We start from the raw sequence: 18,403 nt of genomic DNA, 5'->3' as shown, positions 1-18,403 counted from the left end.
AATCATATGAACACAGAAATCTGCCTAGCCCAATATTGACTACTCTGACTTGCTCTCCAGAATCTCAAGAGGGAGAGGTCATTTACATCACTTCTTACCTGATCATTTTAATGAAAAATGCCAGGGGTTGAATTTGGAGCTTTCCAAACAAAACCCTCTGGAACTTCTATCTTTAGATTTTAACGAGGGGAATTTCTCTTTCTTCTAGCAATGATTACTGTTCTCGTCAGAAGAAACAGGTACAATAACATTGATAAAGCAACTTTCTTACATGCTTGAAGTGTTTTTTTAGTTCACTCAGCAGTCCTGACATCAGCAACCCTCAAATCCCAGGATAGACAACACGGTGCCCATCCGATGTTTCCAACTAGAACTCCCACCAGCCCCACTCAGCATGGCCAATAGGCAGGGATGTTGGCATCTGTAAGCCAAACATCTAGAGGAAACAACAATGTCTGCCACTGCTTATGGAAGACCAGCAGTGGGAAGGGACAGGGTTGGGGCCTAAGGAGAAATAAAGCAGCTAATCTAAAGCTATCTTGTGTGTCCGTGGGTGAGCCTGGGTTTGAACCAAGAACTTTCTTGTTCTTAGCACATGCTCTGCTAACCAATATTCTACCTCAATTCTTAAACCTGCCCCTTGGGAAAACCCCTACAGACCACTTGAAAATTGCTGGTGGTCTCGGAAGACCACTTAATGACTTTTCTCCCTATTGTAGCAATTGTAATGCACTGTGCTTCTTAATTGTTTTATTATTGCTTTTTTATTTCTTATGCTGTGTTTTATCGCACTGCAATTTGCATTCTGCAGAATTCAGACTGTAACATAACAAAATGCAATGCTAGAAATAAAAGGCGCAATAGATATACAGTTAAAAATCAAGATGAATATTGAATGCAGACATGCTGTGTACCATGTGAATGAAGCTCATAAACCACTGGTGGTTTGTGGACCACAGCTTGGGAACCCCTGCTCTGTCTGATAGAGACATTTCTAATTAATGCATCTGAGAAACTATTCAAAGGACTTCTGATTGGTAGTTAAAGAGAAAAGTGCCACTAAAGCAGAAAGCATATTTAAAGGTCTAAACTCTCCCATGCATTTGTTTAAATAAGGATCAATGGCCTCTTATAAAGCATCTTGCTTTGCACTCTAGGTATTTTCAACAGGGAGTAGCTTGGTAGCTTTCCCACTTTGTATTTTCCATTCTTTTGTTGTTATCATTCTATTGGTAAAAGCATTTCAGCCAATTCTACCTTTGTTGGAGCCGGGACCCCTCAACATTCAAAGGGTGTTCAGCTCCGCCCCCCGGCTCCTCACAACATCATGCAACATCATGCACAAGACATCAAGATGTTGCGTTGGGCACCTCAATCATCTTGAGAAGATGACAACTCTGGAATGAGCTCTAAGTTTTGGCCCAGTTCTTCAATCCATTAAGATCATCTTAAATCCCGATTCTACCTTCTGCAGTATTAGCTACCCCTCCCAATGTGGTGTCATGTACAAATTTGATGAGCCCCCCCCTCAATTCCTTCATCCAAGTCATTTATACAGATGTGGAACAACACTGGGCTCAAGGCAGAACCCTGAGGCTCTCCACGTCACTTTTTTCCATGAGGAACCATTGGTGAACACTCTTTAAGTTTGATCAGTCAAACAGCTACAAAGCCATCTAACGGTAAAACGTGTTCTCCCTAGCAGAGAGCACGTGTTGCGGTGTGGGATATAAGCCACCCCATTGTTGCTCAGCGGATTTGTGGAGGGACCCAGGCAGTGAATTGGTTAATCAGGTCGCTGGGGAGAACTGCTTGTTGCCAATTTTGAAGGAGGGATCAGAGGTTTAAATACTGGTCGCCCAACTTTGAGCGTTCTCTTGGCTGCTTGCACCAGATCACCTGCCTACCCTCCCTGTATTGGGGGGGGGGGTTTGTTCGCTTGACCTTGCTATGCCTGTCATGGGGTCGTCTGCTTTGAGGTGAGGGCCTGGTAGGAATTTGTCCATTTGGCTGATTGGCTGGTGCCATTTGATTTTGCCTACTGCGTAGCAAATCGTCACAACTTGTAAGGTTGGTGGTTAGGCATTGGTTCAGATTGGTTGGTGGGGGGGTAAGTGCCTACCCCTCCAATGGTGGTGCGGAAAGGGAATTCCGTTAAAAGAATCCAGGGGCTTGCCATTCTTTTCGTCCTTGTCCCTGGCATCGGACTTGGGCCGTGCAAGCCACCAGGAGCATGCGGGTGAGAAGTGAGGGACTGATGTCCAGCTTCATTTTCTCCCCAAAATTTGTTTCCCGCACTGGCTTTCGCTGGAATCCGGAAGTCAGTTCTGTCCCCTGGGCAAGGACAGATAGTCGGAAACAATGAGGACAGATAGTCGGAAACAATGCCTAAGCAACCACTCACTTGGGTGTATTTAAATAAAGTTGTGGCCAAAATCGTGCCAAAAACCCAAACCAAAATTAATGTGTGATGTTTGAGTTATTGGGGGGTGGCTTGGGGACCTCGACACGCAACACCATCTAGCCCACATTTTACTAGCTTCTCCGCAATAATTTCATGCGGAACTTTGTCAAAAGCCTTAGTTGAATCAAGATACGTTACATCCACAGCAACCCACTGATAAGAGCTTGCAAAAAAGAAGTAAATTAGTCTGGCATAACTTATTTTTGAGAAACCCATGCCTGCTCTTAGTAAGCAGAGCATTCTTTTCTAATTGCTTGCAGAAAGACAGACGAATTATCTGTTCTAGGACCTTTCCTGGTATTGATGTCAAGATGACTGGCCGGTTCTGGCCTGGGTCTTCTTCCCCCTCCCATTTTGAAGATGGAGACAACAGGACCTGGCATGCAGCAACAGGTGCAGCCTCAAGTCTTTGCTACTAGAGAGTTGGTAGCCTGAACTTTGACAGCAATGATCATTGCTTGCGGGGAGTTGACTGATTCCCCTCCTGCAAAAGATAACTGGTGTTTGACAAAGGAACAGCGCCCACAATCTCCGTAGCAAAGCAAGCGCATGTTGCGCAAGAATACCCTGTGTGCCTGCCTCTGGTGCTGAATGTGGGCAGAGTGTCCTTTTCAAACACAGAGCTGACTTGGAAAGGCAAACTGCATGGAGAACCTGGTTTCTCTACACATGAGCTGCTCTTGTTGGATTGAGGCAAGAACAATTGTACGGTATTTAAAGTCTCAACCTAGATTACTCTCTAGATTAAATTAGCTGCTCATTATACAAGGTATCTGCGTATTCCATCAAGGCTCATCCTTTACAAAGATGTTATAAGATAAAGGTAAAGGGACGCCTGACCATTAGGTGCAGTCGTGACCGACTCTGGGGTTGCGGCGCTCATCTCGCTTTATTGGCCGAGGGAGCCGGTATACAGCTTCCGGGTCATGTGGCCAACATGACTAAGCCGCTTCTGGCGAACCAGAGCAGCGCATGGAAACGCCGTTTACCTTCCCGCCAGAGCAGTACCTATTTATCTACTTGCACTTTGACGTGCTTTGAACTGCTAGGTTGGCAGGAGCTGGGACCGAGCAACGGGAGCTCACCCCGTCGTGGGGATTCAAACCGCCAACCTTCGGATTGGCAAGCCCTAGGTTTTGTGGTTTAACCCACAGCACTATCCGCATCCCTAAAGATGTTATACATTTGGTATAATGACTAATAGAAAAAAATGCTACAAATTGTTGTGGTTAGTCAGAGGAATAATTTGAAATCAAGCTGGATTTGAGTTTGTTAGTATCTCTGGAGACCTTTCTCTTACATCATGGATGTTGGATCATATTATGGGTGTATGATGTGTATTGTTTTATTGCGACTGTTGCTGCAGGTTTGCCTCTGGCTAGAACAATAAACTTACATTGAACTGAATATTGGATATAACAAATGCATATTGATTCACAGCCCGGTCCTAACACAGAGATGCAATCCAAGCCCACTCTTGCCACTGCTATCAGTAAGACCTGATTCTTCAACTTAAAGGAAGGCTAGGGTGAAGTTTGCCTTGTACGCTATCAATATAGCACCACAAGGTAAGATTTTATGCTGGTGCAAACCCAGAGCAAATGTTTAGGTTTTAAATATTAAGAATTGGACAAAGCTCTTCCTGATAAGGGATAAGGAATATATTGAAATATCAAAATCTGCACACACAAAAATTCATTTCTAGCTGTTTAGTAAGCAAGTTTACTTCTTTTATTTTTTAAAAAAATACAGAAAACATTTTAATTCCGGGTGGGGAAAAGCATTTCAAAATCAACTGGCAAAACATCTTTGAAATCTAACAGAAATGTGCCTTTTAAATGCCTCCTAATCACACAAATCGATACCCAAGATTTTTGTACTTGCACATGACCTTCCTCAAATTATCCCTCTATTTTGGCTGAATCAGAATGAGCGGCGGCTATTTGATAAAAAACACTAAGTGTGTGAAATGAGGGGCCCTCGTCGCTTCTGCCAGACTCCTCTTGACAGCGTGATGATAGAAGCATCACATCCCTGGGAGAGTAAATGCAAACTGACAAGAGATGAGCCTTTAGATGTTGAATATAATCTTGAATTGTGCTTGAAGTGTCTTATTATCTTGTCTTTTGATGTCTGAAGGGGTGGCTCATTGTTAGAAAAAGGAAAAACCCTTGCACATCTTTTGCCATCTTTAAAAATTGTTTGGCCTTTAACAACTGCTTTTCCAACTAATGTCCATTTCTCCTGACAATAAATATGGCAGGTCGTCAGCAAAGTGACAAACAATTTACTTTACATGCCAGGCTTTTATGGGTTTTGAGAGCTCATGTGGAAGCATATTTTAAAAAGCACTGGGAAATTAGCACCATTACAAATGTTAAGACGACTGAGGTTTGGGTGTGAGTATATATTGTGCTTCATGGTTACGTGATCACTCATTACCACCAGTTCCTGCTGTTTCTGTTTTGTGGGTGCCCTTTAATGTCTTTCCTCCACCACAGTCAGATACTGCGGATGTTTGTTTGTTTTAAAGCAAAGGGGTAATACAGAACGAATTAAGGGGGGTAGAAATAAAAGAACAAAAAAAATTACCCTCTTTCAGAAAAGAGAACCAAGTACAATACATAGGGAATGCATAAAATCACATGTATTAATCACAACAAATCGATATCTGTATCGGTGTGGCACAGCTTTACATGCATTCTAAGCATCAAACAATCACAAGTGTTTCCCCCCCTCCCACGTGCTTGATATCTCCCTCCCCTTAACTTAAAAGTTTAATGATGAATCGGATCAATATGATTTCTTAGCAACTAAGTCACGGGCACAGCTCGGTGTTTCGCCAAAGTAGTCAGCTACGGCTCTCCAGGTCTCTGTGACACTGAGGTTCTATGAGAATTCTCAGATGAATCACAAACGGTTACAAGGTTCAGGTTATTGCATCATTATAAAAACATATTGATACGCTACAGATGACAAGACATTGCTGGGTCTGTGATGGTCTACTACAAGTGCCACCCTAAAAACTAACTGCGGAATGAGTCAGCATGAGTAAGAAGGAAATACTACACAGACAAAAACACAAACCAGTTGATTAATATTATACTGAATTCTAACCGTATTTTTACATTCACCTCTTAAAACATTCAGAGCAGAATGCCTGATTTGGTTCCCGTTTATGTTAAGGAGTACCTTTTAAAGGAAGTTAGGAACATTCAAGTCTCAATGGAATAAATGTGGCTACAGTACACCATTAAGCTTTTGTGTCCTCTTGAATTCCATAGGACTTTAAACAACATTTGTCTGAATTGCATTCAGTGCTCATAATCCTGAAGATCACAGTTATCAAAGTCAGCTTTCCTGCATCCACGGATCATATTTCTCAGAATTCAAGCCAATGAGTAGAGCTTGCACAATTCTTTATGAATGGATGGAGTGGGCAAGTAACATAAATACATGATATAAATCTGTAAGTGTTTCACAGATTAACAGCACATGTAAGAGCTGAGGGAGGGCATCAAAGCAGAGGACCAGGACATTAAGAATTAATTGCATTTTAATTTGTGAATGTTATTAACTACTCCAGCAAGTCAATGTTTGCTTAATTCAGCCCTTGACTCTAATATGTATTTTAATTACTTGTAATATAAGAGTGGAAGGACAGTTCAGAGTTTCAGACAGACCAGGGAGATTTGGGTTCAAAGCTGGTTGACCTTTGGCTAGCCATTCTTTCTTTGTCTAATTTTATTTATTGATTTAGCAAACTTTATATGCCACTTCATTCTTTTAGCATATATTAAACCACCTTGAGAACTCTGTAATAGTGAAAATGTGGAAGTATAAAATGGGTAAATAAATAAATAAATCATAACAAAGATTTGCGGGGGGGAGGGGGTACTCCATAGATAGTACTGGATTTTATTTTTCCCCGAGAACATCAAGTGAATGCTATGAAGAAGTTTTTGATTATATGTATGCAGGCACAATGGATAGTATTCAAAGATGCTTCTTTTACTGGAGGAAACTCCTCCCTCCGAGGAAGCCTCTTGGGATCCTGCCCAGAGTACAGGAGAAATTCAAGAGAGGCGTCCAACCCATGCCAAACAGTTACATTAGAGTGGTCTTTCTGGTCAACAATAACAGCAAAATGAAACTGACCCACAGAACTGTGGTTCCCTGCTGGATAATGTCGGTACATATGTGTATCAATTACACAGCGGAAAAATAAATAAGTTTCCCCCCCAATATTTGCCTGTTCTAAATTGCAAAGAGAATGGTGGCCTCATCCAGGAACATAGCTACTGTAAATCATTAAAATCATATCTGCTCATCCATTCTATCCATTCAGTAAACTCTTCTGTGTGGGTGGGTAACCCGTGGCCCTCTGACATTTTGTGGCAGCAAAACCTGCAGCACTTTTCATCTCTCTATCCCCCAAAACATCTCCTTTTAAAATATGCGTTGTTAAGAGTTGTCAACTTTTAGGGGGAGCTATTAATAGATGTCAAGCAATCTTTCCCAAATGTTGCCGACAGTTGCTGCCTGTGTTGCTATCAGCAGCTGAAAACTGAAGAGGAGGCAGAGACTGGAAGCCAGTGATTTTTATTTTATTTTAAAGGAGGGTCTGGGTTGAGCCCGGAGGAGATGCCGCACAGCAATACACAAGGAACTAAAGCAGGCAAAGCTTCCGCCTTCTCAAGTCTGGAAAGTGGATCCTCTTCCCACCTGGGATAACTCGGCTGATAGAGCAGGAGGTTCTTAATCTCAGGGTCGTGGGTTTGAGCTCCACGCTGGGCCAAAGATTCCTGTGTTGCAGGAATTGAACGAGGTGACCCTCACAGTCCCTTCCAACTCACAATTATTTGATTGTATGATATTTTCTTTAAAATACCTTGTGTTGCACTTGCCAAAATCTAAGCACTGCATTAGGTGGGTTGTAGCCAGTGGTGTGCCTCTGGGGATGGAAGGCTCCCTGATCTAGCTGAGGTTCGTGCCAGCGGGTTAGGAAAGGAAGGCAGTTTCCACACACTCGCTGTCAGGGACTGAGCAGAGGAGGAATGGTGGAGACCACCTCCTCATCCTGACCCTTCCAGGGATGAAGAATAATAATAATAATTTATTATTTATACCCAGCCCATCTGGCTGGGCTTCCCCAGCCACTCTGGGCGGCTTCCAACAAAATATTAAAACACAGTAATGCATCAAACGGGACGCGGATGGCGCTGTGGGTTAAACCACAGAGCCTAGGACTTGCTGATCAGAAGGTCGGCGGTTCGAATCCCCGTGACGGGGTGAGCTCCCGTTGCTTGGTCCCTGCTCCTGCCAACCTAGCAGTTCGAAAGCATGTCAAGGTGCAAGTAGATAAACAGGTACCGCTCCGGCGGGAAGGTAGACAGCGTTTCTGTGTGCTGCTCTGGTTCGCCAGAAGCGGCTTAGTCCTTCTGGCCACATGACCCAGAAGCTGTCTGCGGACAAACGCCGGCTCCCTCGGCCAATAAAGCAAGATGAGCGCCACAACCCCAGAGTCGGTCACGACTCGACCTAATGGTCAGGGGTCCCTTTACCTTTACCTTTTAATGCATCAAACATTAAAAGCTTCCCTAAACAGGGCTGCCTTCAGATGTCTTCTAAAAGTCTGGTAGTTATTTTTCTCTTTGACATCTGGTGGGAGGGTGTTCCACAGGGTGGGCGCCACTACCAAGAAGGCCCTCTGCCTGGATCCCTGTAACTTGGCTTCTCGCAGTGAGGGAACCGCCAGAAGGCCCTCAGAGCTGGACCTCAGTGTGCAGGTAGAACGATGGAGGTGGAGATGCTCCTTCAGATATACTGGACCGAGGCCGTTTAGGGCTTCAAAGGTCAGCACCAACACTTTGAATTGTGCTCGGAAACGTACTGGGAGCCAATGTAGGAAGTGGAAGACTGTGTAGATCAGGCTTCCTCAAACAGATGTTTTTGGCCTACAACTCCCATGATCCCTAGCTAGCAGGACCAGTGGTCAGGGGTGATGGGAATTCTAGTCTCAAAACATCTGGAGGGCTGAGTTTGAGGAAGCCTGGTGTAGATTTACAACAGGGGTTTGAGGAAGGTAGAAGCTCAGAGCCAGATGAGGGGAAAATCATGGGGGAGCCAGAACAACACCCAGCTGACATGTCATTTGAAAGCATTCCAGACCCTCCATCTCCCAGAACCTGGCGAGCCTTGAAAGTAGGAGAGCACAGAGCTCAAAGACAGAGGGTGTGTAGCAGCACCTGTGGAGGAGATGATGAGGATGATGAATGAAGAAGTGGGAGATACGGAGGGAGGAGATTCACTTGGGACAATGCCATTATCTGAGAGACTGTGTTCTATAGCCTCTCTCTGTAAACATTGAAATAAAAAAAGGACGGTACGAAACTTTTCTTTGTCATTATACTTTCCTGGGCAACCAGCCGGGAGTTGCTGACAGCATCCCGACACTTGCACACATGCACCGTGAGGCCCCTTTGCTGCCACCCCCAAATCTGCTCCAAACTTGAAGAGCCATCCATGAGTGGACGATACCGCAGGATACAATTCCCACTGGTTTTAATGGGACTTAAATGTGTATATTGGACTATATAATGGATTTATTTCATAAGTCTGAAATGAAAATAGATATACAGGACACAGAATATGACCAAATATACCCCTTAAACAGCTTATACATGAGCAATTCTTACAGTAGTCACTCTGAAACACACACATGCCGCTCATGTGAGAATTTAATGCATCTAGTCCCAGAAAGGATCATGACTTATTCAAATTCTTGAATAAATATTGCACGCCCATTGCAAATATGAGTATTTACCAAGGGCTTTCAAAATAATAAAACAGGTTGGACAAACTGCAAAATATTTGCTCAACACAGGCAGCTGCAGAAAAATAAAAGCAGGAGTAAATTAGGTTTTTTTTTGGGGGGGACTCCATCATGTTACAATCTTTGGTGCTAAATTTAAAGAACAAGGGACCTTCACAAGAAAAGAAGACAATAGTAAGTGGGCACCAAAGGCTCCTTTTTAAAAAATAAATGATGAAGAACATGGTTTGTGTTAGTGAGACAATCTATATCTTGTAGAGCTGCTGGCAAGCCTGGAAGAAAATAACATCTTCATTATTACTACATTTATAAACCATCATTCCTCCAAGAAGCTCAAAGTGGCACGTGTGTCTCCCACCCCTTTTTGTCCTTGCGCAATCCTGTGAAGCAGGTTAGGCTAAGAGACAGCGACTGTGTCAAGGTCACCCAGTGAGCTTCACGACTGAGTAGGGATTCGAACCCGGACCCACAGACTCTAGTCCAACAGTCTAGCCACCAGACCACATTTGTTCTCAGGGGGGAAATGTTCGCCCATGCAATTCCATTGGCTTCAGAAGCAGCCATCTGATTTCATTGTACATTGAAACCCTGCACTGGTATTATGCACTGAAAAAGCTATGCGTGTATACAGTTCTTTTACAAATATACGGCATCATTGCAACAGGCATGTAGCAGCAACTTACTTTTTAAAATGTGGCTGCTTATAAGAGAGGAATGTTTTTCTGATGGCTAGCTTCCCCTTAGAAGAAAGCTATTTGCCATTGCTGGACCAAGCACATATATACGGAGTGCATACACACTTATGACAAATCCTATTATCACAATCTTCATGTTTTAGAATGGCAAAATAACAGGCGTAGTAGAAATGTCATCAGCTTTCTGTGATGCTATTTACCCTCCTATAAAAACGCAGGGTTCAAACAAGTAGAAAAGAGCCAGATAAAAGTGTATCTCCACTGATCGCAGGCTAAGATCACCGGCAGATAAGAGAATGAGCTATAAGTTGGGAAGTCTGTGGTTCAAATCTTACCCCAGATAGGAGCTCACTGAACAAGATCATCTCAGCTTCGCACTACCCTCTCGCCCCACTGCCACCTCCTGTCATATAGTGATCCTCCTTTTTTAGTTTAGTGCATTTGATTTATATGTTGCTTCGGACAACTGAAAGCAGTTTACAAAGAATAGAAAATACAAACTATCTAAAATTAAAAATAGATTAAAACAAAACAGATATACTAAGAGTATTTGTCTAAAAGTACTCCATCCCACACTGGAACAAACACACACAGGCAGCCACTAAAAGCCGAACTATTAGTGTTGCCCAAATGCCCAGAAAGAAAAGAAAAACGTCTTTGGCTAGTGCCAGAAAGAAGCCATTTTCTGAAAGTGGCACTCCCCCCAAGAGGTGGTCCCCAGTGACCATCAGTTAGGCAGGAGAGGGTCTTGGGTAACATAAGAGAACATGGGTCAGAGAGGTCATTGTGGGTGCATCCAGATGTTGGCGATACCACGTTAGTTCTCCTGATCACAACGCCAGCACCTCTGTCCCATTGTCCAGTGCTCCTTTCACACTGAAGTGCCTACTGCTATGGACCTGACGCATACCCAGGCTCCCCTGTGCCATTGGTAGGAGCTGCATCGGTGCCTCCAGAGCTGGGAGAGACCATGGACCAGATACTCAAAAAGTTTGCTTTCCATCACCTTTCACACTCCATCAGTGACCTCCTCCGTGGCAATCAGCGTTGACTCTGCTCTGCTCCGCTACGGGAGAGGGCTGCTGCGATGGCCTATGCCAGCAACCAGATTCCTCCACTGAGGTGCCCAGAGCCAGAGTAAAGAGGCATGATTTTTGCACCCACCTGGACTTGCACCCTGGCCCAGGGCCAAGTCAGCCAACCCCTAGGTATGGAACTGTTTTTGGGGGGTGTTTTTTTACCGCTATACTGGCATGCTTCACAATATCTCATTCACTCCAGTGGGCGTGGTGTGACACAACAACAAACTGCCCCAAATTTTGTCACTTTACGCCAGCAATTTTCCAAGTTAAACGGGGCTGCAAGCAGATATTTCTGGAATCAAATATCACCGAAAGGAGCAATAAACATACACTATATTCCATTAGCTTCCCAGAAGTGGCTTTTATGTCATGTGAAAGCTCAAATGTAATGTGAAAATTAAAGCTAGGGAAATGGAATAAGCTGTTGTGTGAATGCAGCCTGCGTTTTCGATCGGGGTACTTCACTCTGAAGAAACGTAGGTAAAAAAACATACAGTAACTGCTTTCTTTTTCATTCTCTGTTACAGGAACTCACCAGAACCAAAATCCTATTAAAAATAAACAAGTGTGGTCTTAACTTTCAGCCCCACTGATTAATCAACTAGTTTTAGCTGATTAATTCACTGATTAAACTGGCTGCAGCTTGAAACTAGACTAAAAATTGTTGGAGTTTAAACAATAGCTGGAGGCAATTCAGGGTCTCAGAAAATGAAATTTCATCTTCCAGAGAGGAACAAGTTCTTCTTCTGTTTTTTACCAATTTGAAAAGGAAAAAATTGACACTGAACTAACAAGTAGTAGGTTAATGTTAAAGAGACAGACAACAATTTTAAGGGGCTGCACCTTGATTAAGTACTTGAAATACTTAGAAAGCAAATACAATTTCAGCTTCTTTAAGGAGAACAGCCTCTTGAGTCAGAATGGAAATGGAGTGTTATTCTTCTCCTGATGATCTGAGCTTTCAGACTAAATGGGCTTTGTCCCATTTCTGATAGTGTCAAAACTGTATCAGAACATAGGCATGGAGATGTCACATAGAAACACACTTTTGTTCCCTTCTGTTTTACAGCTGGTTTTTACAATGATACATAATCAGACAGGAACATAAAAAATAAAATAAAATTCTCCCCCAATCAGGCTTTTTAAAGGATATATTACTGATGGAACTAATTAATTGGTATTGCCAGAAACAAGCCCCAAATTAGAAATTTGTGGTTGCAGCCAGGGCTGAGGGGAGAGAATATCCGCAAGTCAAGGTGAAATGGCATAAAACATAAATGCAAGTGAATAAATGTGTTAACACGATAGCTATTTGAAATTTTAAGCCATATTAATAAAATTAATGCCAAGTGCGTATAAGACATACCATACTGCTTTGGGTGTGTGAGTGGTCCCTAATCTTCTACCTACATCCACATTGTGTGTTTACATGCCATACTGATGATGCTCCACACAATCTCTAAATGGGATTCATTACTCGCAAATAACTCTCACTATTTTAGTAGAATTATCTTCCTAATAATGGGGTATGAGATCATCTTAAGTGCCATTACTTCAGCTTAAATTTCATTTAAATCTGTAAGTCTTATTTGCAGATAAGCAGCTTTAGGAATGAGGTGCGTGGAAGATTTTGTGAAGGGCCCGTTGCTCAGTATGAACATCTAAAAATACATTAACTGATTTCTTACTCTCCAGTGCTAAATGCCAAACATATGATGAGGAAGTTTTGTATAGAAAAGGATTTAAAACTGAAAATTACAGAAGCACCAGGAAGAACAAAAGCGAAGATAGAAAACACAATAACAGAACTATATAAGATGGGATATTAGAGAGAGAGAGAGGTATGCAAGAAGGTATTAAGTGATAAAAGGCTGGTGCATATTTGGGCAAATCTAACTTTTCTTCTGGCTAACCTCCACATTCCCATGGAGAGTTTGAATAAATAACTATGTCCCATTCTCTCCCCCTTCACATCCATCTCCTTTTAATGTGTGAATATCTGATGTATTATTAATCTCAACCACAAACCAGCAAGGTTCTCAGTCAAAGAACATACCCGTTCTCTCTCAAATTATCTGTTTACAGTTTGCTAAGAAATATGTTCCTTTAGAAACAGCAAGCATTTAAACTGCGATTTTACAGAAACAAATATCTCGGGGGTTATGTTTTTCTATACAATGCTTAACAGTTTGGCTGAAGTTGATGAAACTAACTTTTACTCAGAAAAGACCCACTGAACTTAATTACTAACTTTGACCTATTAATTTTAATGGGTCTACTCTGAGTAAACACTAGCTGAACGCATTCCATATGGATTATGTCAAGGGAATTTGTTAGAAAATTGACGGCCAAGATGTGACCTTCCTACATGTTTGATGGAGTTGCCCGAAGCTGACGTCATTTGGTAAAAACACTTTAAAAGAAACTGAGAAAAGTATAGTACACATCAGTATTACCTGATATTCCAAAAGTGTAGAAATTTAAATAATGAAATGGAATCTGAAGGTACAGAAACTATTTTTAAAATTTGCTAACAGCAGCTAAATCAGTCATTGTGGGTTCAACTACACCAGACATCTTTGTCTCTTTGGTCCCAATCCATTGGTACACATGCACAGCAATGAAATTAACTGTATCTGCCAATCGGATGATTGGCACTGTCAGTTTTGACAGCAGCAGTCATATGTGCAGGAGCAAGAGGAGACTGAATGCCATGTCCTCATTTTCCAAAGAGGCCATCAGCGCTGACAGCACTAACTGTCAAATCCGGGGTACATTTGCAGTTCCAGATCCAGAAACAGAAACTGTGGGTTCAGCTCTGATTGCTAGAGGAAGCAGGAAAAATTCAGTAATCATGCAAACAACATTCACTTGCCTGCATGGTTCTTGATCTAGCTGGGTATGTATATATGAGAGCCACCTCATGCCTTTGTGCCAACCTCTCTGGATCAGCAGAGGGTAGCTGCATTCATTTTTCAATGAATGAGAAAATGAACTCAGTAAGGCCCGTTTCTTTGAATTGTGTTGTATGTTCATGTCACATAGAGGCATTTTACATTAGGCAACACATAAATGTAATTTAGGTACGCGGGTGGCGCTGTGGTCTAAACCACTGAGCTTCTTGGGCTTGCCAATCAGAAGGTCAGCGGTTCGAATCCCCATGACAGGGTGAGCTCCCGTTGCTCGGTCCCAGCTCCTGCCAACCTAGCAGTTCGAAAGCACACCAGTGCAAGTAGATAAATAGGTACTGCTCCAGCGGGAAGGTAAATGGTGTTTTCGTGCGCTGCTCTGGTTTCACCAGAAGTGGCTTAGTCATGCTGGCCACATGACCCAGAAAAACTGTCTGCGAACAAACGCCGGCTCCCTCAGCCTGTAAAGCGAGATGAGCGCCACAACCCCAGCCGTCTGCGTCTGGACTTAACTGTCAGGGGTCCTTTACCTTTATCTTTTTAAATGTAATTTAATAAAATCATCACCATCATTTTCATTCACTCAAAAACAAATGCTCTATGGAATGAATGAAGGGCTCCAGTTTTTGTTATTAACATATCCATCCTATTTAGGGATAAGGGGGCCTTATCTTTCTCCAGAGCAGCAACTAATTTGGGCAGCTACTCTTTGCACCCGACATTTTATTTTCCCCAAATGCCCTGAACTTTGGATCATTCCAGGGAGAAAGCTGACATGTTTGTGGTGGCCAGTGATTCTCCACCCCCCCACACTTGGAATGCCCCAATGATGCAACATTTAGAGCATTCTGTGCATATAAAATGGGCACTGCTAGGGGCAGCCACCCAAATTCGCTTCATTGCTGTTACCTCCACAGCAAAAAAGAAAAGTCAGATAAAAACTACAACAATAACAATTTTATTATTTCTATCCCCCTGGTCTGACTGGGTTGCCCCAGCCACTCTGGGCGGCCAAGTCAAAGAAACAAGTCAAAGAAAAATTAGAAATCTGAGTCTAATAAATTAATAAGGAAACAAATGGTAATTAATATTGAAATGAAAAGTTTCAGCAAAGGAAAACAAATGGACTAAAATAATTAGGAAAAATGTTCTGCATACACTTAGATCAGATGGTTAATCTGACATTTTGTATTAATGGCAAAAGTTAATTATGCATAGTTACATATGAGTAATTTCTATTTATAGCAGTGCGGCTAGCTTCCCAGTAAATAGTTCTGGGATTAGATTGTAAGAACGCTTTTAAGTAATAGGTTCTAGTCATTGGTCTGTCTGTCAGTTTCATTTGCTCTGTTTTAGCTAGTATTTTGTGACTTTAAGCCATGACTAAGCATATACACTTTCCAAGTCTAACTCATTGAGTAAGAATCACACCATATACAACTAAATATATTGCACATTTTTAATGATGATTTGCATAAATACCCAGTCCTATCCCAGTTTCAAAACGATGAAAAACTAGGGACAAATTACTTCTTTTGAATTAAATAATTACAGTGCTTTTTAATTGTCTTTATTTATGCACCTGAAAAAAGGTCCAAAAAAACTTGATCAAGAGAAATACACCTGAAAACCATAATCTAAGTACATGAATATATATTTTAGCACAACCTTTCTCTACAAACCATTTTCATAAGCAATTTTATTTGCATGATTACCCGAATTGCTGTTCTGAACATGTCTGCAAGGATTTATACTTAAGACTGAGAAATCATGTTATGATGGTTCTTTTGTATACAACATTTACTCAGTATTTGTTTATTTGTTGTGAGGTCTCCTTCCTCCGAGTTGCTCAGAGCATCAATTTTAGACATTCATGTGGTCTGCCATACAAAAGAGAAATTAGTGCCTGATTTATATCTATAAGGGAAATATTATGGCTGTAATTTCCCACTCATACACTCAGCGAAGTTATGTGGAGCCCAGGGGCAAAAATGTGCATGGAACACAGGACAGGACTGCAACCTAAAAGCTACAACTTGTGGGTGCAAGAACAGGTGGCACCATATACTGCTGTAATAGTTTCAGCATATAGAGCAGGAGTATTCTCTAAAGTTTTCAGCACAGTTGTTTCTGCTGCCAAAGAGGCAAGCAGATTTTTATACTGAAAAGCAAAGTACATGTCTGGCAGTCAGAGAGCAGTTCAATTGCAAACGGTGGTTCTCTCTACTAAGATTTCATTTTTCTTCTTCTCTTTTGGACTACAGTCTTTGTTACTGAAGTAGTTTGCTAGATAATTAATGACAGATTCATCATTAACTATTGTTTGTTTATTTATTCATCAAAACTATACTGTTTATCCATTTTGGGGGGAAAGTTTGGCTTATCTTAAAGCTCACAGGACTATATAATATTGCAGTCCTTTCTTGTTCCGAGCAAAGCACATAGATAGGGAAATGTTGCATATGTTAGATAAGAATATGCCCAAATGCTTTGCTTTATGTTGTGAAATCATGAATGTGTTTTAAACAGTGCAGATATGGTTATATACAACTCTTAAGGTGAACTCTAAAAATAAAAGCATTTTGTTCAAGAACATGAACCCCCTTGAACATGGATAATTCCAACCTATAACAAGGAGTCACAAAGTATTTTCCACCAACCAATTCATTCCCCAAACTTTCCATTAAGAAAAACCTTAGAGTCCTCTATAGCATGGATAAAATCCTCAAATCTCCTAATAGCAGTCCTTTCTGCCCCAAACCAGTTTTTCAGGCCTTGGTCTCAAAACATCAATACTTCCTAGTGGTCTACTTAAATAAGCTGCCAATATTTGGTGTTGCTCTGTCCCCTAAAATGTCTATGGGCATCTGACAGCAGATGAATGAAAGCAAAACTAAAAAATTGTGTTTTTTAACTAGCCAGTTAAGCACTGAAAGTCTCGCCCATTTAATTGGGAGAGCTAAGAACGTGCATAACTCTTTCCCAGTGAAATCAATGGGAACCAAGCCTGCAAGGGTAATTCCATAATTCTTATACACAGTTAACTGAGAGTATAGGCCCAAGGATGAGGTGCTGGGAGATTCATGATCAGATCTTCTATGGATTTGTTTGTTTGTTTTAGTTTTAGTTATTGGGGAAGGGGCTGAATAGGAGCAGGTGTGAGAGTATGTAACCTTTTAGAATTGTGTTTTTCTCCCCTTATCAAAATCACCTACGAACCTTTTCCTGTAGATCAGGTATGTGGTGCCTGTTCTAGTGCTATTCTCCCAGTGCTATTTGGGGACCCCCACAGCTGTTCTAAACTAAAGCAAACACTAAAAGAGATCTAATTATATATCTCCCAGCATCTCATCTAGTTATTCTACTGAAATCAGGGGGGCTATACATAGGATATACATTTGGCTGTGCCCTGTTTCTTTTTATTCTAAGGGAGTAAACCGCTGGATTTTATTATTTTAGCACTTTATTATTTTAGCACTTTTAGCACTTTGCAGCATATGCAAAGGTAACTTTGATTTGATAAAGCAACCGACTTCACCAACTTGGTGCTCTCCTGATGTTTTAGACTACAACACCCATCAGTTGCAGCCTGGGGCCGGTGGGAATTGTAGTCCAAAACACCTGGAGGGCACCAAGTTGATGAAGGCTGTGATAAATCCACTAGTGCTAACAAAGAGTACTGTGTGTGTGTGTGTGTTTTCCAGGCACTTCTTACGGTCACTAAACAGTCTTAAAAGTTCACAAAACATGTCAAAAAGTTGGCTCAAATGTTCCCATTTCCCACACCATAAACAGATTTTTCACTTTGGGTTACATATATATAGGAAAACTGGAATTGGATTCTATCTGACTATTAATGTAATGTATTATTTTCCCCCACCTGATTGGGAGGACCAGTCAAAATTGTCGGTCACTTCTAAAGCTGATTTCAGGGGCAGTTGGGCTGTACCTCAAATGGAAGACTTTGGTTTTGCAGATGAACTTTATTTACTATACGTTCTAAATCCCACGTTTCGATACTAACAGCATCGTTCTGTGCTGCCGGGGAGAAGGAGCCTAAAAGAGCTTCTTATCCTCTTCGTCTGGCAGCCCAACCCACTCCTTGAACTCGGGTAGTGACAGCGACCAGCAGGAGGCAGCGGGCTCTGTGTGGCCCAGCACAGCCGCACAGAGCAAGCCACGGGGGAAGCCGTGGCAAAAGGGCAAGAAGGTGCTGCCAGTGGCCCTAGACCACCAGAAAGAGCCTGTCCCCTAACCCTAGAACAACTTTGGTATTCCATAGGACTGTAGCAAGAGACTTTTTAGGTGCATGCAGGACACAGGTGGAGGGGCAAACCTCTGAGACACTACAATTATTATAGGAAATATGGTCAGTGCTATAGCCCTTGATATTTTATGCCTGTTCACATGAAGAGACT

The 18,403-nt window shown here is 42.0% G+C and overlaps 1 protein-coding gene across 2 annotated transcripts in view; it reads right to left on the bottom strand.

The window, feature by feature from the left end:
- POU6F2 (POU class 6 homeobox 2) overlaps positions 1-18,403 on the bottom strand; it is a 229,223-nt gene that overhangs the window by 206,765 nt on the left and 4,055 nt on the right. The window lies entirely within an intron of this gene.

This window comes from Podarcis raffonei, chromosome 12, assembly GCF_027172205.1.
Source record: "Podarcis raffonei isolate rPodRaf1 chromosome 12, rPodRaf1.pri, whole genome shotgun sequence".
Lineage (NCBI taxonomy): Eukaryota > Metazoa > Chordata > Lepidosauria > Squamata > Lacertidae > Podarcis > Podarcis raffonei.
Note: the sequence above shows the minus strand (reverse complement) of the source record. Positions and strands in the feature narration are given on the sequence as shown.